The following is a 22433-nucleotide window of genomic DNA, read 5'->3' as shown; positions in this document are numbered from 1 at the left end:
CACAAAAGGACAGCTATATTATTTTTCATAGCTGGGGGGACTGTAGAGTCTTTGTGACTCTTGATAATGATTTTCTGGGGTTTTTTGGGTGAAGCAATACTGAGTTTTGTTAATATAGTTCCAACAACATGGGAAAGATACCTAAAAAAACCCCCTCATATTAATTCAAATCTTAATTTAAAAGTTTTGCAGACTCTGAACTTAAAGTCGGGGCCTTCTACGGCAGTTTGTATGCCCATACTCAGCTTCTTCTAGAGGACATTGTATGTTTAAGTGTTGGGTGAAGAGAGAGAGAAGGAAGGAAAGAAAATATGTGTGTGGTGAAAGAGATATTTTAGCCTGCTTCTGTAACTTTAGCTTTGCTATGCAATGTGCCAAAAGTTATTTCTCCCTAGGGAGTGCCTCTTTCAACAGTTTGCGAAGGCAGCATAAATTCTCACTTGGTGTTCAAGGAAGATGGTAATACAATTTAGTACAACCAAAGTATTTTTTTTAACTTGTTAGAAACCAAAATGTGATTGCAGTGGCAAATTTGTCAGCACACTCGAGTTTAACAAGTGTTCGAAGGATTAGTAAAGGAAATGTAGTTTACTCTGCAGCTTTTATGACAAAGAATTTAAAAGGTTTTGCTCTAAGCCCCACCATGTGTTTCTTCCTTTTCTCCAAAACATACCTCTAAGTTGAAAAGAGAGATGAATCTCTTAGGGAGAAACTATTAACTCTGAGAGAGTTTATCATTGTTTGAGAGGAAGCAGAGCATTTACATTTGAATCGACTCTGAGTGTAGCTTGTGCCCTAATCTCATTCCTCCTAGAAGTTGGTGAGGAGTTTAAGTACTTCCTACTTTGTGTTTTGGTCCTTGTAGTGCCATCCTAATTTCCTTGGGGATCATAAATTTTGTAATTCAAAGTAAGCAAACTGGACACTATGCCTTGGCTATGCATAGAAATGTTTTCTGTAGTTGTCACAGTCCTCTAAGTAGGGCCATAGGCCAGAATTTTCTCATTTTCATGGCACTTATTACCATGCTAAAAATGCTTTTCAAAAGACAACATATTACAGAAAGTTTGAGAAAAGGTAGACTATAATCATCCCATCACCTTCACTTTTTTGTTTCACGTATTGTATGGTTTTATTTATTTATTTATTTATTTTGGCATATTATGGGGGTACAGATTTTAAGGTTTCAATAAATGCCCTTTCCGTCCTCCCCCACCTTCACTTTTAAGTTTCGAATATTACCATTTCACATAGTTGTAGTTGGTGTATGGTTTAAATGAGAAAAAGTAAGACCTAAGTGTTTATCATGAACATTTTCATCAATTTCTGATGGTTGCATCAGAGTTTTATAGTTTGATCAACTAGTTCCCTATTATTATGCCTATAAATGCAACCCCTTTTCAAATAAGACAAATAAATCATATTGTCAAGTTTCTGGACTTTTGTGGCCAAATCTTTGGTATTGCCTTTTTTAGGGGTAAGGGTAAGAGATGGAGGATGGGGAGGAAGATAGAGGAATAGAGGCTGAGAAAAGCTGTGCCAAAGATAAACTGTGTTACAGATGGAAATGTTTTTCTAAGTCCAAAATCTGTAAGAAACTTTAAAGTGAGCCATTTTCTGAGATAAAAAAATGCATTAACTTATTGTATTAGTATTTTGCTCTGTGATGAATGAAAGTACCATTCCTTTTTTTAAAAAGTTACATTTTATGTAACTTTAAATCAACTTGGGTTGATTTTTATTGCCAACTTCTACCACTGATAAAGTTTTACTTTTTTATTTTACTTGAAGAACATTTCTGCTGATGGAGAATTTAGGTCATGTTAGCCTAAAGATGACTTGTTGGAAGAAATTCTTTGTATTTGCTCTCATGTCTTGTTAGAGAGCTGTGTCCTGGACTCAGGACTGGACTTTGCTTTTTGTAGCAGCTGTGAAGTCCTCACCTTACAAATACAGTGTTCCCACTGAAAGTTTATTTCTGTGACTAGGGACCATCATTCAAACCCATCCCAAAGAAACAGGGTGTATTAATATATAATACTTAATGGATTTCAGAGGAGGAAATGGAGCTATGGTTTAATTAAACCCAATGGCCTTTAAGAATTTTTTTTGAAACTTTTTATTAGGAATTAGTTAGGACGTGTGGAGATAGCCTATGTTCATTCCTTCGAGGTTGGGACAAGAATTTTGCTTTTGTTGAAAGAGCCTGTGTAGTATGGTACTAGTTTGAAAATGATTTGCCTGGCATTTGCACTGGGCATATTTGGAAAGGAAAGCCTCTTTGCATTGTGCATTTAAAAAAGTGTCTGTAAGTGTGCTTAGAAAATGGCAGCATTTGCTGGTCTTGGCTGTCAATGTCTTGCTGCTCCTGACTGTGTTTAACCAGAAAGGGAAACTCAGAGTAGAAAAAGTCTCACTCCCAAGACTTTACAAGAAAACCCCTCTTTGTTGATTTATATATATATATTTTAAAGGAGCTTGACATCTTCATCAAGTTCACAGTGGGCTTGCTTTGTTTGCTTTCTCTTGAATGCTTGATAAGATTTTTCTTCTATTGTTTTGTGCAGCAAGAACAGATCTTTCCATGGCTGGGGTGGGTTTTTTGTAAATCCACAATATGGTCATTGTCTAGTGGTGAATAATTGTGGCTGCTTTTTGTACAACCAGAACTAAGGCTTTGGCTGTGAACAGATTCCTTCTTAGCGTGAAAAGGGACTAATCCATGTAAATACAGCCCCAAAATAAAGCTTTACAGAAAAAGGGGAAGGCCGCTAAGCAGGAGGGCACAGGTCAGCAATTTAACCTTTAACCTAACAAATAAGAAGCATGAAAGTTCCAGAATTGGTTTACAAAAGAAAGCTCCTGTGATCTGTCAGTTTTTCTTTTTAGGAGGGAACTGGGTGAGAGATCTGACTGACAGCTAGTGCCTTTTAACTGCAGACTGGAATTAACTGCCAAATTGAAACTTGAATATTTGAAGGAGAATTTTTCTTAAATTGAGATGGCAGAATAGGCTATGTAATCACTGGTCAGGGTCTTACGTGGGATTTTTATCCTGGAAGTGGGCAGATAGGCGTTGGACTAGACTACCTTTAAGATCCCATCCAAGTTTAATAAAAAGTATGTGGTCTGACTCCTTTTTTACCAGTCAAGTTAGACATGAACTTTGTAGTTTGAGGCCAGATGAAACTCTTTCCCCTTTTCTAGTATGATCACTAATACCCTTTCTGTACTTTTCATGACTCTATAAATTAATTATAGCCTTTACTAAAGATTTAAGAGCTTTTTGTAAATGTAATTAATATGTTTTCCACAAAATAGCTGTTCTTGAGATTTCACAATATGTACAACTTTTACTACCCGATGCATTATTGGCAACTATATTGTGTGATGTAGAGCACTGTAAAGCAGAGGACACAGGCTTGCTTTCATGGACTGCTGTTTTGTTCCACATGCTTGGGCATTATTAGCAGATACAATTGAGTAAGCTAAAGCAGCACAAAGTGAAGTATAGGTGTTTATTAGGCAATGCACGGGGGAAATAGGAAGCTGTGAGAAAGGAGAGATTTGCCCTGCCTCTTACATGGGCTTGAAGAGTAAAGAAAATAAGGTTTGTGCTAAGTGTAAGTTTTACTTTTATGCTGTTTTGTACTCATTTACAAACTTTGCAAACAGTTTGTATTTATTTAATCACAACAGGTAATCTTGTTAATGAGTGTTAGTTTTTGCTTAAAGCATAATGTGTCTGACGTCAGCTGTTCTATCTCACTATGGAGAATTCCGTAACTGATAAAAACTTTAATTACCGAGAACTAGTCAGATTAAAAAGAAACAATGAACTAATGACTTTAAAGTAGGCTTCCTGTAGAATAATAGAATAATATAAGAATAGTAATTATGCTGTGTAACTCCCAGGGATGATTCTATTTTAGTTTTTCAGCTGTCCTTAGTTTGTTTGCATAGGGTGTTTAAAATTTGTTCCTTCTCAGGGCTTATTGGTCTGCCTCAATTCCTCCAGGGTTTTAGAGACCAGAGACAACATAATGTTGCCGATTAAAATAAGCATAAAGTTAAGTGCCACCCTCACTTAGCTCAGGCTTGTACCTTCTCTTTCCTAGCTGATTACCATGATCTCCTAACTGGTCTTTATGTTTTCCTTCACATCCATATTTAATGCTGTCATCTGAGTGATCTTTTAAAAAACACAGCTGAGACCACAGCATTTTTCCCTTCTAACACCTTTCAGTGGTCCTCTGTCACCCCAAACTAAAGTTGAGCTCATTAGCAGGACAAACGAAGTCATGAAATCTTCTATGATCTATCCTCTACCTATCCAGCTTCATTTTAGCCCACTTCTCTCCTAGACATGCCGTTTTCAATATGTCCCAACCGAATTTCATGCATGTTTTCTATTTCTATGACATATTTGGCTTCCCAGAAATATAAGAAAGGATAATATACCTTTAAAATGAGGAACCTAATGATGATGCTATGAAAATTGCTAATATTTGCATAGGCTTCATACTTTGTGAGCATTCCCATGTTCTTTTTTTTTAAATATTCACAGCAACAATACAGATTGGGCAGTGTTTTCTGAGAGGCACTCTATAAATATTGTAGGCCAGGTGTAGTGGCTTATACCTGTCATCCTACCACTTTGGAAGGCCCTGGTGGGAAGATTGCTTGAGGACAGGAGCTTGAGATCAACCTGGGCAACATAGTGAGATCCCATTTTGTTAAAAAAAAAAAATTAGCTGAATGTGGTGATATATACTGGTAGTCCCAGCTACTCAGGAGGCTGAGCCAGGAAGATTGCTTGAATCCAGGAGTTTGAGGTTGCAGTGAGCTATGATGATGCTATTGCACTCTAGTTGGGCAACAGAGTGAGACCCTGTCTTAAAAATATAGAATAAAAAAACTAAAAATATCTGAATGGATGGTTGAATAAATGAATTAGTGAACTGTGGAGTCAGAAAACTAGAGTTACAGTCCAAATTCTTCTACTTATAAGCTATGTAATTTGGGATAAGTAATTTAACCTCTCTGAACCTATTTGCTAATTTGTAAAATTAGGTCTACATCTGCATTGTTTGTTATACTAGATGGTGTAAGGACTTAATGGAATAATATATAGTAAATAAAAATGCCTTTCAAACTGTAAACCCCATGCAAATATTAGTTAGTGTTATTAATATTCTTAATTTATTCCAGGTCCTATAAATGAAGAGAAGCATTCATGGACATAGATAGATTTGTGTTTTAACGACTAAACGACTATATAGACTGTTTTATTTTTGTAATATTAAAGTATAAGCCTATTTTGATAGCACACAGAAAACAATATATCCTTATTTTCTTTCATAAAAAATACCTGGTTTATACCGTTAGTAAATGCTGAGGAACACAGACTGTATGTTAGGTGGGTGTCCAAATGCAGTGTTTACAAGCTCTTCTTTGCTGTACATTCTCCTTTGGTTGGAACCTTAGGGCCATGTTTGCCTTCTGGTTTTTGTGGTGTGCTATTATTTTTATGTGTATTTTTTGGGGTTGCATTTTTATATGTCATTGTCCCTGGCATACTTTTTCTTCCTCTTATTTTCCTTTTGCCTTTACTCTTTCACTTTACGTGTATGTTTTAAATCTTTTAACTATCTGTGTTTTTGTAAGTCATCTCAAATTGTTTATGGGATGTGAGGAGTATAAACTCTCCTAGTGTGATGGTTTCTAGTGTCACCCACAGACTGATAGTTTCTTAGTCTGTGTCTTTGGCCCAGACTCCTGAGTGCCAGACCTAGATCCTTAGCTCTTAGCTGTTGCTTCTGGATACCCCTACAGGTATCTCAAGTTGAATTTAACCTCCCCTGCCCACCAACATTTTCCCCCCACTGCTGGCCACCTAGCAAAACAAAACCAAAATGCCAATCCTAACTGTTCCTTCTATTCTAGGGTCTTATTAAATGGCATTGGGACTCCTTCACTTGCTCATGCCAGAAACCTGAAAGTCATGCTAGACTCTTACCCTACATCCAATGAAACATTTGTTTCAAGTCTTTAAAAAGAACTTTAAAAATATTTTAAATGATCTCAAACAAAGGAAAGTTGTAATGATACTGCAAAGAACTTTTCTCCTCTGCACTATTTGAGAGTAAGTTGCTGACCTCATTCTCAAATGTGTCAGTGAGTTTTTGCTGCAGACAAGGTGATTCTCCTTCATAACCACAATACAGTCATCAAAATGAAAAAAAGAATGTTGATACAGTACTGCCATCTAATTCTTAGAGTTTTGCTACTTGTCCCAATAACGTTCTTTAAAGCAAAAGGATTCAGTTCAGAATCACAAATTGTATTTAGTTTCATATCACTTTAGTCTCCCTCAGTCAGGACCAGTTCTCAGACTTTCCTTGACTTTCATGACCATGAAAACTGAAGATTATAGGCCTTGGTTGGGTTTGTCTGATGTTTCCTTATGATTAGATTTAGGCTAAGCATCTTGGATGGGACTGTCATGGAAGTGATGCTATGCTTTTCTCATATCACATAATGTACAATTTTATTCTGTCCCATTACTGATGATGATCACTTGATTAAGGTAGTGTTTGCCAGATTTCTCTATTGAAATGTTAGTTACTCTTTACTTACTAATTTACTTTGTAATTAGTGTTTTGGGGGAAAGTACTTTGAAATTACATAAATGTTCCATTTCTCATTAAACTTTATTTATTTGTTCATTTGATTTTGGACTCATTGTTTCCTTTTTTATTCAAGGTTGTTATGAATTGTTCAAATTATTATTTTAATAAATCACATTATTCAGTTTGTTTCAGCTTTGCTCAGTAGGAGCCAGCTTGAAGGGGCTCTTGTGTTCTTTTGACCTGTCTTCATCATTCTTTGAGTACTTATTGCTTTTTAGCACAAGATGTTCTATACTCATCTCTTACTTTCTTTTCCTTAGTCCTGAAATCTGCCATTTTCCAAGGAGTCCTGGTTTCTTTTAGTGGAGAATGCTGTTTAAAAGCCAAAATCTGGATGCTAGGTGTACTCATTGCTATTGGGGTGTTGCTTCTCCTAGGCCTTCTTAGTGGACAGAACTGGAGAATACCTGATGTGTTTGTGGGCACATATATTTATATCAATATGTATTTTTATATTTGTATATTGAAAAGTGTGAATTCATACCAATACTTCCAATTTCACCTGATACCACAAGATTCATTCTAGTTTTCTCTCTTTCCGTATTTGTAACTTCTTTCTTTGGCAGTGAGGAGCCTGATTCCCATTATCCTTAATAGGCTTACTTATTTGATTAATCTCTTGTGCATGACTAATCTGTCATGATGGCCGCCACAGCCTCCTTCCCAATGTGGATGCCCTCCTTACCCACTGGGGCTCTGATGCCCTATGCCACTCTGCCTGTCCTCCATGGATGCCCACCTCATCCAGCTTAGGCTTTGACACCCCATGCGAAGCAGGTCCTTTTGAGTGGGTGCATTCTTCACTTTGGGTTTTGATACTCTGTACATGGCTGCCACCCTCTTCCATGTTGTTCCTCTCCTCACCCTGCTTGGGATCTGATACTCTGTCAAGTGACCCCTAGTCTGCTCATATGCTGTGATACTTCACCCAGGTCATCTTTTAACATGGACACTCTTCTCAGACTGCTTTGACTCTGACACCCCATGTCAGGCAACTGTTCTCTGTGGATGACCACTTCTCCCTTCTTGAGCTGACTCCTCACACTTGATCACTCCCCTGTGGGCACCCTAGTCATGCTGGAGTTCTGACACCCTATACTAGATTGCCCATTACAGGATGGGCACTGCCCTCATAGCGCTTGGACTCTGACTCCCCATGCTGGGCAAGTCCTCCTGTGTGGATATCATCCTTACCCCACTCTGGACCACTATGGCTACTTCTCACCAGGTGTGGATGTGCACCTTGACTTCAGGATTGAATTGTCAATTAGGAAGAAAAGGAGAAGTCTAATTTCTTGATGTCTTCCCTATCTTTTTTTCTCCCTTGTCATGCAACTCCATTGCCTTTGACTTTGTTCTGGCCCTCCTTATTCTTCCTTGGATTACCGCCTCTAATTGGTTTTCTTAGCTGGAGTCTTACCCCTTCTAACCCATCTTCTGTCCTACTGTCAGGAGATACATGTGTTAAACAGATGTAATCACGTCAATCTTCTGCTTAAACCCTGTAATGTCTTTCCATTACCTATGGGGTATACTCGAATCTTTAGCATGGTGGACAAGGCCCCTTATGACTTGGCTGACCTCTCCTCCCCCAGGGGTTTTACCTGTGGTTATATTTACTACTAGAATACCTCCAGGGACTTATCCTTGTTTTTCCTAGCAAGGTAGAAAAGATATTTAGAGTGTATCAAGGATTGATTCATTATCTTCTATATCCCGCACACTGCATTTATTACCACTGTGCATGCAGAAGACTATGGCAATGTCTGGTACTATCTAAGGACCTGCTGAGATAAAGACATGCCTGACCAAGAGACAAAAGAGGGAGACAAACTTTATTTGGACTGCTAACCATTATCTAAATTGATTAAATCAGCCAATTCATTTTTTTGTTGTTTTGCTTTGCTTTCTGGGTCAATTTGAATTTTAGTTTTTTAAAAGTCTGTGGCAAAGTATTAAACCTCTGAGTCCTGTTAAATATAGTAGTAGTTCTCTACAAAGGTTGTGATTGGGATCAAGGAACAGTCTCCAGTTCCTGGGCAGGAGAGTTAGCTGAGGGCTGGAATGAACGTTTACTATTTGCCATTGGTGTTGAGAGACTAAGAAGGTTGATTTGCCAGAAAAGTGCTAAGAATGATCATGCTCCAAATGAGATCATGTAACAAATTAAAAATTGATTTGTAAATACTTTGATCTGCCTCAGTTATTGCTGCCTAATGTTTGTTCCACCCAAGGTTTTTCTTTTCTTGCAAATTACATGCACAGATGATGACTTTCTAAAGGTGATAGTATATGCCTAATTTTTTTTCCATGCTAATATCTGAGAAGTAGCTCATTTAGATATATTGTAATGGTTATCTAAAAGAGATGCTTCTTAATCTGAGAAATTTTCCAGCCCCTTGAGAGGAACAGTAGCCTTTTAGAGAAGTTGGCACCTCAAGACAGAAAGATGTCTCTAAGTGCTGCCCTGGAGTGATGCTGAATGTTTTCTTTACTCTGTCATTGAGCCCTTGTTGTGTCAAAAAAGACATCTCTTAGAAATCCTCAAAGAAAATTTTTTTTCCCCTAAAATCTGAGTGTTAGCAGAGTAAACTAGCTAGAGCTCATAATTTCAGTGTCTTTCGTTTAAGGGCTTTTTATAAAAGTGTTTCAAATGCAATGTTTCTCCCTCCCTCCTGTTCTTTTGTACAACAGCTGGGGATTCAACTCTATCCTGCCCTGTTGATAAGCTATCACTGGTTATTTATAATAAAAATTTTAAATGAAAAAATCATCTTTGGAAGGTGGTTTTTTTTTGTTTGTTTGTTTGTTTGTTTTTTACCAGTTGCATTCAGATCAGCCAATGCTTTTGAGCTGTGTCAGGCTATTAAAATACAGGCTTAGAGGGCAATGTTCTCAGGATGTTCTCTAGAATCAGTCTTGAGTTTTAGTATTTCATATGCTGCTTTTATCTATGTGGTCTATATGCAACTAATCTATAGTGACAGAAAGCACAAGATGAACATTCTTGGTTTTAATTGTTTAGTGTTGCTGCATGTTTTTTTTGAGACCAAGTCTCGCTTTGTTGCCCCGATTAGAGTGAGTGCCGTGGCATCAGCCTTGCTCACAGCAATCTCAAACTCCTGGGCTCAAGTGAATCTCCTGCCCCAGCCTCCTGAGTAGCTGGGGCACCATGCCCGGCTAATTTTTTCTATATATATTAGTTGGCCAATTAATTTCTTTCAGTTTATACTAGAGACGGAGTCTCCCTCTTGCTCAGGCTGGTTTCGAACTCCTGACTTTGAGCAATCCGCCTGCCTCGGCCTCCCAGAGTGCTAGGATTACAGGCGTGAGCCACCACGCCCGGCCTACTGCATGTTTAACTGAGAGCTATCCCCTAAGTGCAATGGGAATGCGGTATCATCTTTATCAGTGTGGCTTTTGATGGTCTGAGTCCACGACAGACTGGACTTTCTTATTATTTCTATACTTATTCATGAATTCAAGCAAGTCTTTGAGGGACCATTTAATGCTATGGATATAAATAAAATAAAACACTTTGTTTTTAAGGAGTTTAAATATGATGAGAGCAACAAATAGTAAACCAGTGGCGATAAATATATTAGAGACAGACAGAAGTGCTGTGGGAACTCAGTAGAGAGGAAGCAGAGAACAAACAATTTTATACCCAGTTGCTATGGAAATGCATGTATACTCAGTCTCTCCCAAGGCCCCTCCCCACCTCCAAGAGTCTCATTCCATTACATCATCAGCTCAGACCCCTCAATCTCCTAAATTAAATCAGGCTTAGATGAGGACAAGTCACCTTACATATAGTTCCTTAAGTATAGCTTCTCAAATACAGGTCCTCTCACTTTGTAAACTAAAGAGAGAAGTTATTTGGCCCCAACTCCTACCTCTGCTGCTCTTCCCCAACATACAATAGTGGGCAAGCATGAGACAACTATTGTAGATACTCATCTTCTAAAAGAGGGACAGAGGCACAGGGAAGCCCTGCTCCATAGCAGTTCTGAAGTATAGCTGGGCAGATGTTGGAAGTATCTTGATGGAGACTCAGTCCTACTACTGCCTGAGAGTTTTGTGATTCAAAGGCCTTTTCCCCCATTTTGGATTTTCTTTGTTGGTTTCAGTCCAAGCTGGCAATGTTTCTCCCAATACAGGACTCTTAAAAATTCTGTTCTCCTGTGAATCTGTTGGAATTTACTCCTTTATGTAATATTTTTACCTGCCAATGTCTTTGTGATAAGCTCTCCTTTCCTAGTTTGGATTTCTGATGAGGTCACTGAGGAACACCACTCTTAAGCTTTTAGAAAACCTGTTGTTTGACTAAATGGTTCTCTATGATATCACCTTGGATTTTTTCAGAAGTCTTAAAAGGAATTTTAAAATCACACCCTCAGCTTTATCTTTATCCTATCCTAAGAGTGTCCTGGATTTGATCTTTACCCAGAATCCATTTCTTAATTTTAACATCATTTGTTGTCTGGAGAGGCTGGAAATGGATAAACAAATTGAGTTATATGCACATAATAGAATAAGAGTAAGTAATAAAAAGGAACAAAATATCAATGTACTAAACAACATGGATGGATCTCAGCATAGTTATCCTGAATGAAAGAAACCAGACAAAAAGAGTACATGCTGTCTGATTCCATTTATATAAAATCCTAGAAAGTACAAACTAATCGATAGTGGTGGAAAGCACATCAGTGGTTCCCTAGGGATGAGTGGTGGGGAGTGCATAGGGAGGGATAGATTATAGAGGAGCATCAAGAAACTTTTGGGGATGATTCATTGTGATGATGGTTTTGTGGACATAGACATAAGACAAAACTCGTCAAATTATAGACTTTCTCCTATTTTCTCATTTTTATGTTGAAGATGTATCTCTTGAAAGCAACAGGTAGTTGCATCTTTTAAAATCCAATCTGATTATCTGTATCTTTTACTGGAAATGCTTTTTGTATTTCATTTTTCTTCCTTATTGCTTTCTTTTTGATTATCCAAGCATTTTTATCATTCTATTTTTTTTCCTCTCATAATTTGGAACTTAAATACTATCTCTATACCTTTAATAGTTACACTAAAAATAATGGTGGCTATGACTTAATAGGACTTACTACGTACCAGTCATTGTTCTACCTGCTTTATCTGTATTAACCCATTTAATCCTCACAAAGACCCCATGAAATAGATACTGTATCCATTTTACAGATGGAGAAACTGTGGCTTGGTGAGGTTATGTCAAAGGCCACACAGTTATCAAATAGTGGAAGTGGGATTTGAATTAGTGTGCCTTCAGAGTCTATAATATTGACTAATACAGGCATACCTTGAAGATGTTGTGAGTTCAGTTCCAGACCACCACAATAAAGTAAATATTATAATAAAGTGAGTCACAAATTTTTTGGTTTCCCAGTGCATATAAAAGTTATGTTTATACTATACTGTAGTCTATTAAATGTGCAATAGCATTAAGCTTTTAAAACTGTACATATATTAATTAAAAGATACTTTATTGCTAAAAAAATGCCAAAGGTCATCTGAGCCTTCAAGTTGTAATCTTTTTGCTGGTGGAGGGTCTTGCCTCAATGTTGATAGCTACTAACTGATCAGAGTGGTGGTCACTGAAGGTTGGGGTGGCTGTAGCAATTTCTTAAAATAAGACAATAATGGATTTTGTTGCATCAATTGAATCTTCCTTTCAGGAAAAATTTCTCTGTAGCATGTGATGCAGTTTCTTGGCATTTTACCCACAGTAGAACTTATTTAAAAATTGGAAACAGTCCTCTCAAACCCTGCTGCTGCTTTATCAACAAAGTTTATGTAATATTCTAAATCCTTTGTTGTCATTCCAACAATGTTCACAGCATCTTCAACAAGAATAGATTCCATCTCAAGAAAGCACTTTCTTTGCTCATTCATCAGAAGTAGCTTCTCATCTGTTCAAGTTTTGTCATGAGATCGCAGCAATTCAGTCACATCTTTAGGCTCCACTTTTAATTCTAGTTTTCTTGCTATTTCTACCACATCTGCAGTTATTTCCTCCACTGAAGTCTTGAACCCCTCAAAGTCACCTATGAAGGTTGGAATCAACTTCTTCAAACCTCCTCTTAATGTTGATATTTTAACATTCTCCCATGAATCATAAATATTCTTAATGGCATCTAGAATGGTGAATCCTTTCCAGAAGATTTTTAATTTACTTTGCCCAGATCCATCGGAAGAATCACTATCTATGGAAGCTATTGCCTTATGTATTTCTTAAATGAGACTTGAAATTTGAAATTACTCCTTGGTCCACGGGCTACAGAATGGATGTTGTGTTAGTAGGAATGAAAGTAACATTCATCTCCTTGTACATCTCCATCAGGGCTCTTGGGTGACCAGAGCTCATTGTCAATGAGCAGTGACATTTGGAAAGGAATCTTTTTTTTCTGAGCAGGTGTCAACAATGGCTTAAACTGTTCCATAAACTATGCTGTAAACAGATGTGCTGTCATCCAGGCTTTCTTGTTCCATTTCTAGAGCACAGGCAGAGCTGATTTAGCCTAATTCTTAAGGGCTCTAGGATTTTTGGAATGGCCAATGAGTGTTGGTTTCAACTTAAAGTCACCAGCTACATTAGCCCCTAACCAGAGAGGCACCCTGTCCTTTGAAGGCAGACATTGACTTCTGTTCTCTAGATATCAAACTCCTAGATGGCATCTTCTTCCAATATAAGGCTGTTTGATCTACATTGAAAATCTGTTGTTGAGTGTTGCTACCTTACTCAATGATCTTAGCTAATTTTCGGTGTAAGAGCTTCTATATCAGCACTTGGTGCTTCCCCGTTGCACTTTTATGTTATGGAGATGGCTTTTTTCCTTAAATCCCACGAACTAAGCTCTGCTAGCTTCAAACTTTCCTTCTGCAGCTGCCTCACCTCTCTCAGCCTTCATAGAATTGAAGAGAGTTAGGGCCTTGCTCTGGATTAGGTTTTGGCTTAAGGGAATGTGTGGCTGGTTTGGATCTTCTGTGCAGACCACTAAAACTTCTTCTGTACCAGCAGTAAGTCTATTTTGCTTTCTTATCATTTGTGAGTTTACTGGAATAGCACTTCTAATTTTTTTCAAGAAGTTTTTCTTTGCATTCACAACTTGGCAAACTGTTCAGTGCTCCCGAGCTTTCGGTCTATCCCGGTTTTTGACATGCCTTCCTCATTAAGCTTAATCATGCCTAGCTTTTGGTTTAAAGAGAGAGATGTGCTACTCATCCTTTCACTTGAACACTTAGAGGCCATTGTAGTGTTCAATATTGTTGTGTCTTAGGGAATAGGAGGCCTGAGGGGGGGAGAGGCAGGAGAATGGCTAGGTCAGTGGAGCAGTTATCTATCAAGTTTACTGTCTTATATGGGCGTGGTATGTGGTGCTCCCAAACAATAATAGTAATATCAAAGATCACTGATCACAAATCACTATAACAGATATAATAATGGAAAAGTTTGAAATTTGCAAGAATTACTAACATATGACATGGAGACATGAAGTGAGCACATGCTGTTGGAAAAATGGTGCCAGTAGACTTGCTCAGTGCAGGTTTGCCACAGACCTTCAATTTGTAAAGAACACAGTTATCTGTGCAGCACAATAAAGCAAAATGCAATAAAACAAGTATGCCTATACAAATTAACAGTCCCTCTGAGAAACGTCGGCATGCTTATGTAACTAAGCAATGTTAATTGGCGTCTTTACCCTCCTGAACAATACAAGGACCTTATATTGTTTGAACTTTAATCACTCCTCTCCTGGCTTATATGCTTTTATTGTTGTGTATTTTACTTTTAACCTATAAGACATTATTAGTTTTTTATACAGCTAATGTTTATTTAGATTTATCCATGTATTTTCTACTTTCTTTTTCTTCATGTCTTCTTGCATCTCAGACTTTTTCCATGTGGGCTGAACTTCTTGCTTGAATAACATTTCTTTGTTGGTTGCAAATATTTTAGTTTTGTTTATTTGAAAATGTCCTTATTTTAACCTCATTTTGGAAACTACCCATCATCCCCTCAGATTGATAGTAACTTTCTTCTTTAAGCACATTGGAGTTGTCATTTCAGTGTCTTCTGTCTTTAGTTATTGCTGTTGAGAAGTCGTTTTCCATTCTAATTATCATTTTGTATAGATAATATGTAGATATGTCTTATTTTCTAGTTTAGCAATGATATATGTACTCTAGCAGTAGAGTTTCCTTTTTACATATCTGTATTTGAATTGGGCCATTGGAATCTGAGGATTGGGATCTTTCTTTACATCTCTAGTTATTGTTTCTCTCCCCATCTTCTCCTTCTTCTGGAACTCTGATTAGACACATGTTGGACTTTGTCCTTCACAATTTTTAACCACATTTTTTTGTGTTTTCAATCTGTCTTTCTGCTGCATTCAGTAACTTCAAGTCTTCCAGTTTATTAATTCTCTGTTCAGCTGTGTCTAATTGTCATTAAAATCATCAGTTTAGTATTTAATTTTAATTATTTTAACAGCTTTATTGAGATAGAATTCACATACCATACAATTTGCCTGTTTAAAGATACAATTTAATGGTTTGGTTATGTTACATTAATTTATTTGAATTGTGGAGATGTGTGTGTGTTTGTGTGTATAACAAAATTTACCATTTTAACTATTTTGAAGTATATAATTTAGTAGTATTAATTATATTCATTCTGCTGTGCAGCCATCACCACTATCTATTACCACAATTTTTTATCACCTCAAACAGAAACTCTGTAATCATTAGGCAATAACTACCCATTCAACCCTGACCCCAACTCTTGATAACCTGTAATCCACTTTCTGTCTCTATGAATTTGTCTATTCTAGGTTCCTCACACAGTAGAATCATACAACATTCTTTTTTGTCTGGTTTATTTCATTTACCCTAGTATTTTCAAGGTTTATCCATGTTGTAGTGTATCAGAACTTCATTCCTTTTTATGCCTGAAAAATAATCCATTGTATGTATATATTATATATGTTGTTTATCTATTATGTATATGTTGTTTATCTATTCATCTGTTGACGTCATCTGTTGATGTTTCCACCTTTTGACAATTTTGAATAATGCTTCAATGAACAGTGTCATTCATTGTTTGGAATCTGTTTGTGTTCCTGCTTTCAATTCCTTTGGGTATATACCTAGGTGTCAAATTGGTGGTTCATGTGGTAATTCTATTTTTAGCTTTTTGAAAAATTGCCAAGTTATTTTCCCTAGCAGGTGCACAAGTTTACATACCCACCAGCAATGTCTAAGGGTTCCATACATTCCCACTAGCAATGTCTGAGGGTTCTTCACATCCTTGTCAATGCTTGCTATTGTCTGTCTTCTTTATTATAGCCATCCTAGTGGGTGTGAAGTGGTATCTTATTGTGATTTTGATTTGCATTTCTATGATGCCTAATGATGTGCAGCATCTTTTCTTGTGCTTATTGGGCATTTGTATGTCTTTTTGGAGATATATCTATTCGGATCCTGTGCCAGTTTTTTCACTGGCTCATTTTTTTTTTTATTACTGAGTTATAAGAGTTCTTTATACATTCTGGGTACAAGTTTCTTGTCAGATATATGATTTGCAAGTACTTTCTCCAATTTGTAGGTGAACTTTTCCTTTTCTTGCTAGTGTCATCTGAAACACAAAAGTTTTTCATTTTAATGAAGTCATATTTATCTATTTCTTCTTTTGTTTATGCTTTGGTGTTGTATCTAAGAAACTATTGCCCATCCTAAAGTTACAAAGATTTACTTCTTTGTTTTTTTCCTAAGATTTTTATAGTTTTAGCTCTTATATTTGGGTCTATAAATCCATTTTGAGGTGGGTTTTTTTTTTTTTTTTTTTTTTGGTATGCTATAAGGAAGGAGTCTAACTTCATTCTTTCACGTGTTGGTATTCAATTGCCCCAGCACCATTTATTGAAAAGACTATTCATTGAATTGTTTTCATTACTTTTTTGAGAATCAATTGACAATTATAAATATTTATTTCTCAGCTCTCAATCCTGTTTATATTCTTATGTTGTACTACTCTGTCTTGATTACTATAGCTTTGTGGTAAAATTTGAAATCCAGAAGTGTGAATCCTCCAGTTTTGTTCTTTTTCAAGATTATTTGGCTATTCTGGGTCCCTTGCATTTCCATATGAATGTTAGGATCAGCTCGCCAATTTCTGCAAGAACTCCAGCTGGGATTTTCATAGGGATTGAATTAAATCTGTAGATCCATTTGTAGAGCATTGCCATCTTAACAATATTAAGTCTTCTAATCCATGAACATAGGATATCTTTTCATTTATTTAGGTAATCTTTAGTTGTTTTTCATAATGTTTTGCAGTTTTCAGAGTACAAGTTTTACAATTCTTTTGTTAAATTTATTTGTATGTATCTTAAGCTTTTTGATATTGCAGATAGAATTTTTAAATTTAATTTTTGTATTTGTTGATAGTGTATAGAAATACAATTGGTTTTGTATATTGATCTTTTATCCTGCAACCTTGCTGAACTAGGTTACTAGTTCTAATAGATTTTTGGTGGATTTCTTAGGATTGTCTTCCTATAAGATCATGTCATTCACAAATAGAGATAGTTTTACTTCTTCCTTTCCTTCTGGCATAATTTTGATTCTTTTTCTTACCTAATTTCCCTGCCTAGGACCTCTAATACAATGTTGGGTAGAAGTGGTAGGAATGAATATTCTTGTCTTTTTTCTTAAAGGAAAACATTCAGTCTTTCACTATCCAAGTATGTTTTATATTAGCAATAGGTTTTTGTAGATGGCTTTTATCAGGTTGATGAAGTTTCCTTCTATTCCTAATTTAAGTGCTTTTTACCATGAAAGGATGTTGGATCTTGTCAAATGCATTTTCTGTGTCTGTTGAAATGATCATATGATTTTGTTCTTCAGTCTTACTATTTTTCTTTTAGACAAGGTCTTACTCTGTCACTTAGGCTAGAGTGTACTGGCCAAATCACAGCTTACTGCACCTCCAAACTCTTGGGCTCAAGTGATCCTCCTGTCTCAGCCTCACAATTAGCTAGCTCAGGTGTGTGCCACCGTGCCTCACTAATTTTTGTATTTTTTGTAGAAATGGGGGTCTGACGATGTTGCTCAGTGCTGGTCTTGAACTCCTGGCCTCAAGTGATCCTCCCACATTAGCCTCCCAAAGTGCTAGGATTACAGGCAGGAACCACTGCGCCTGGCCTTCATTTTCTTGATATGGTTTATTACATTACTGTTTTTTTGGGTATTAAACCAATCTTGCATTCTTAGGATAAATCTCACTTGGTCATGTTGTATAATCCTTTTTATGTGTTGTTAGATTTGGTTTGCTAGCACATTGTTGAGGACTTTTGCATTTCTATAGCTTTCTTGTGATGTACTTGTTTGTTTTTGGTATCAGCATAATATTGGCCTTACAGAAGGAGTTGGGAAGGTTTTCTTCCTATTTGTTTCTTGAAGAGTTTATGAAGAACTGGTATCTATTCTTTTTTAAATGTTTGGTAGGTTTCACCAGTGAAGTCATCTGGATTTTATTTATTTATTTTTTTGGTGGGAAGTTTTAAAACTAGTAATTCAGTCTTTTTATTTATTATAGCTTTATTCAGATTTTCTATTTGTTCTTGAGTTGGTTTTGGTAGTTTATATTTTTTTAAGAGCTTGTCCATTTTGTTTATCTAATTTGTTGGCATATATTTGCTCATAGGAATCTTTTTTTTTTTGACATAAAACCCAGAAAACCTGCCAGACAAATTCTAAAAGAGCTGTAATACTAATATTCTCTTATGATCCTTTTTATTTCTGTAAATTTGGTTCTCATGATCTCTTCTTTTACTTCTCATTTACATACTTTATAGTTGTAGCAATTGGAAATGATGATTAATCCTTTCTCTAAAACGCCTTTTTTTGTTTCTCTATTTGAGGAATTGCCATTTGTCTTTGAGATAATTTTCTTCATTCTGCCTTTCCTGATTGTCCAGGTAGACTCAGTCTCTCCCTCCTTTGAACTCCAGTGTACTTCTACACCTCTGTTATCATGCTTGTTTCATTCAAAGGGCAGTCCAGCATCTTGTTTATCTCTTTTCCCCTCATGCGGAATATGGGACATGATAGTACAAATTATTTCTTAGGAATTGCATGTTGAATAAATGAATGAAGTATGAAACATTTCTTCTGAGCTCTCAACCTATTTGGATGCCTCAAAGGCCTCTGAAATTCAAAATGTCTATATCTTAACTCATGATCTGCTTATTAAGCCCAATGAAGATTGGGTTCCCTTCTGGTGAGCAACACATTTTTAAAATCCAGTAATATAAGATAAAAACCTGTCTTTATTCTAGTCACCTGCCTTCCTGTTTACCCTCTGTATTCAATATCAGAAAAATTTGATTAATGTACCTAAATATCTTTAAAAACTAGATATTTCTTCCATCTGAATTATCACATTCCTCAAACTCTTTCTCACTTTTTTTTTTTTTTTTAATCAGTTCTCCCATACCTTTAGGACTTTAACTCCTCAGGGAAACCTTTTAAGACCCCCCAGAGTAAACTTGTTCTTGTGCTGTATGCTCTTGTAGCACTTATCATAGCTTGTAATTAAGCTCTTTGTGTGTTGTTAGTTTGTGTGAGCTCCTATACTGCACCTTAAACTCTGTGAGGGTAGAGATCACCTGCATTTTTCTTTACCCCACTGTAGGACCGGTACTCAATACCAAGAAGATTTAATGAATGTTTATGGAATAAACTAGTGAGAATGAGATAATTTATGTGGAAATGTCTTTAAAATGAAATTTGTTAGAGAAATATTTATTATTTTGATGAACTCTTAACAGTTAAAATAACTGATTATTGAATTTACAAGTTTTTATTTGCATGAAGAGAAATTCTAAATTTTGTGTTAAAGGTGGATCATCTTAGATCCAGTTTTTGCTGATTAGGCTTTGTTTACTGGAATTCTGGGATTGATATAACAAGATTGAACTGTAGGGTAAGGTGTCTCTGGAAAGCACTATAATACTTCCTAAATGACATTTTCTTGATAATTAATCACATTTGGTTTAAGATTTCACGTAGCACAAAATGGGTTGCAGAAAGCCAAATTCTGGTATATATTCAAGTAAAGGTGATGACTTTCTTCACAATAGAGCAGAGATGAAATAGCTCCCACATTTGTTATTCTGAATGGAGCCTTGGGATGAAATTCCAAGCAGCAGAATGCCACTTAACATTCTGCATGCTATTTTGCTCTTTAGTAGTATAATTGTAAAATGAGGCAATAAAACCAGAGAGGATATAATATTTATACCTGTGTAGGCACTTCACATGATAAAATGTCACACGGGACTGTTTACTCCATGCTGGTTATTTGGATAATGCCCCACCTGCCTAGTGACAGGAGGTGCTGAGTCTTGCATAAATCTTAGAAAGAAGGTTAGGGTTAATATAGTGAATTTTTCAGTAGGAAAAAAGAATATATCATATATGGTAATAATAATGGCAACTTTTTGCATACTATTTTTGTAGCAGCACTGTACTAGGTCCTTGGGGACCAGAGGGGGACAAAGAGAGAGAGAGAATATCAGTGAATACCTTCCATGTGTCAGTTATTCTGCTATACACTTTACTTATAATATCTGTAAACCTTATAACAACTCTGCCAGGTAGGTGGTGTTATCCTCATGTATATATGACTGATTCTTGTTTATCTCATAAAAAAATTCTAACGACTTCATTGGAGTTCTGTTATAATTATCATGTTTAAACTTTGGTGGTTTTTTTTTAAGTTTAAGTAGTCTTTTTTTTTTTTTTTTTTTAGACAAAAAAAAAATTAATGAGAAGAGACAAAGAAACATCAAAGAGCTTTTTCCTCTGATTGCTGTGTTAGAACTTTTGCCTGAAAATAGGTTACATTCCTTCTGTTTTCAGCTGAATCCTCATTAACTTTACATTTTAATGATGTCCAGGGCAAATTACACCATTTATGGTCAGTGCCTTAAAGGGATGCTTAAAGGGGACTTAACAAAAAAATTTTTTTTGAGTAGTGAATGTATTTACTCCAGGAATATAAATTGATCCAGAATTCTTAAATAAATAGAAAGACAAAAAAAAAACCCTTGAAAATGGAAATGGTTTTCCATTTCCAACTATTATAACAACTTAATTCAAAGGAAATTATATTCAGCTTAAAGTAAATTAGTCATTGAATAGCATATTTATAATATTTGGGAGTGTGTAACTGGAACCAATGTCCTACATTTATTTTTGAAAATAGTTACAGTTTCTCATTTACTTGGATTTAAATTCAATTTTACTGCTTAGCTTCAGAAATAATTCATAGGTGGTAGATGCTCAATAGGAATAAATGAAGACAGCTTCTCCCAGTTATGAAAAAAGCAAGGGTGATTGAAATGCTAATATGTTGATAGACAGATTGTATTTGCACAAGAATGAGGGAATGTGGTATAAGGTGGAACTCTTCACAGGATTCCAAATTATTCAATTTAAAAGAACAATATGAACTGCAGAGCTGTGCTTTCATTGTAAGCTTTGAGTGCCTAATAATTATTAGATGATAAATTAGAATAAAGTATCATGTTGTGTCAAATACTGTTTATTTCCTTAACAATTATTTAAATAAGTGGATTAAGGCAAATTGGACTATCTGTTGAGGGAACTGTAATTATGGGAATGCCCAGTCTAACATCAGGGATTTCATAAAGTTATATTCCTGTTTTTCAAATGTGTTAAATTGAATCCCTTCTGTGTGCCAGGCAATGGGCTAATGTCCTTATTAAGGCTTTTTTGAATGCAAGAGGTGAGACTTCACTAAAACTAGCTCAAGAAGAGCAGGAATGGTGGTGGAGGGGCCTGTTGTCTAGTGAAAGACAAGAAGCCAAATGCAGCTGGGGTTCATGAGGACAAACTGGACCAGGGTGACTTCATCTCTTTCATCATAGCTTTGCCTTGTTTGTTACTTATCTTGGTAATGTTCAAAGTGGTCTATATGGTCTTTCAAGCTTGGCTTCCCACTGCTAACAGACACTTTCTATGTCTGTTCCTCAGGTTGGTTTGAGCATGTGGCTCAGCCCAGGCCTGAATGGTCCCTGTGGTCACCCAGGTGCTATACTGCACTACCCTTTCTGGGGGCCGTGGGTGAGCAGAGTGAAACATGTCTGGATGGATAAGACATGCCTCTTATGCATGTGTGGCTTTTTGTGGAAATGGTAATATACGTAAAAAAGATAATTTCTACTTAATATGCTAAGGACTTCCTTATAAATGAAAATGTATTTTAGTCATCTGCAGTATTTGCAAACTGAGGAGACCCTGGGAGAGTTTGAGCGATGCTGTTGAGGGCAGGTGGCATGATTTTCTTTTGGAATGAAGTTTCCAAGGTAGGGCTCCCCAAAAGTCTAATCCATAATTGGATCCTACTTGCAACTATGCAAGGAAACTGAGTTTAGAAATAAAAAGGAATTTTCTTGGTTGGGTTTTCTTTCCAGGTGCTACATTGGATGATTGGCAGAAATGTCTAATGCAGTTTAAGAACGTTTTTGCAATTTTGGGGTTTGATCCATTACGGATGGCTAATAATTCCTGATACAGCTGGTTTTTCACTTGTCCACATTTCAGTTTTCTAAGGACTCAGTTAAAGTACCAGTAGATTCTGCAGCTGCTTCTCAAGTATCACCATCATCATTTTTCTTATAA

The 22433-nt window shown here is 36.3% G+C and overlaps 1 protein-coding gene and 1 pseudogene across 4 annotated transcripts in view; one reads left to right on the top strand and one right to left on the bottom strand.

The window, feature by feature from the left end:
• Window positions 1-22433, top strand: part of DENND1A (DENN domain containing 1A) — a 493327-nt gene that overhangs the window by 53327 nt on the left and 417567 nt on the right. The window lies entirely within an intron of this gene.
• Window positions 18426-18498, bottom strand: LOC142874707 (uncharacterized; annotated as a pseudogene).

The sequence above is a fragment of the Microcebus murinus genome, chromosome 12, assembly GCF_040939455.1.
Source record: "Microcebus murinus isolate Inina chromosome 12, M.murinus_Inina_mat1.0, whole genome shotgun sequence".
NCBI lineage: Eukaryota > Metazoa > Chordata > Mammalia > Primates > Cheirogaleidae > Microcebus > Microcebus murinus.
The sequence above is the reverse complement of the archived record's forward strand: the minus strand, read 5'-3'. Positions and strand labels throughout refer to the sequence as shown.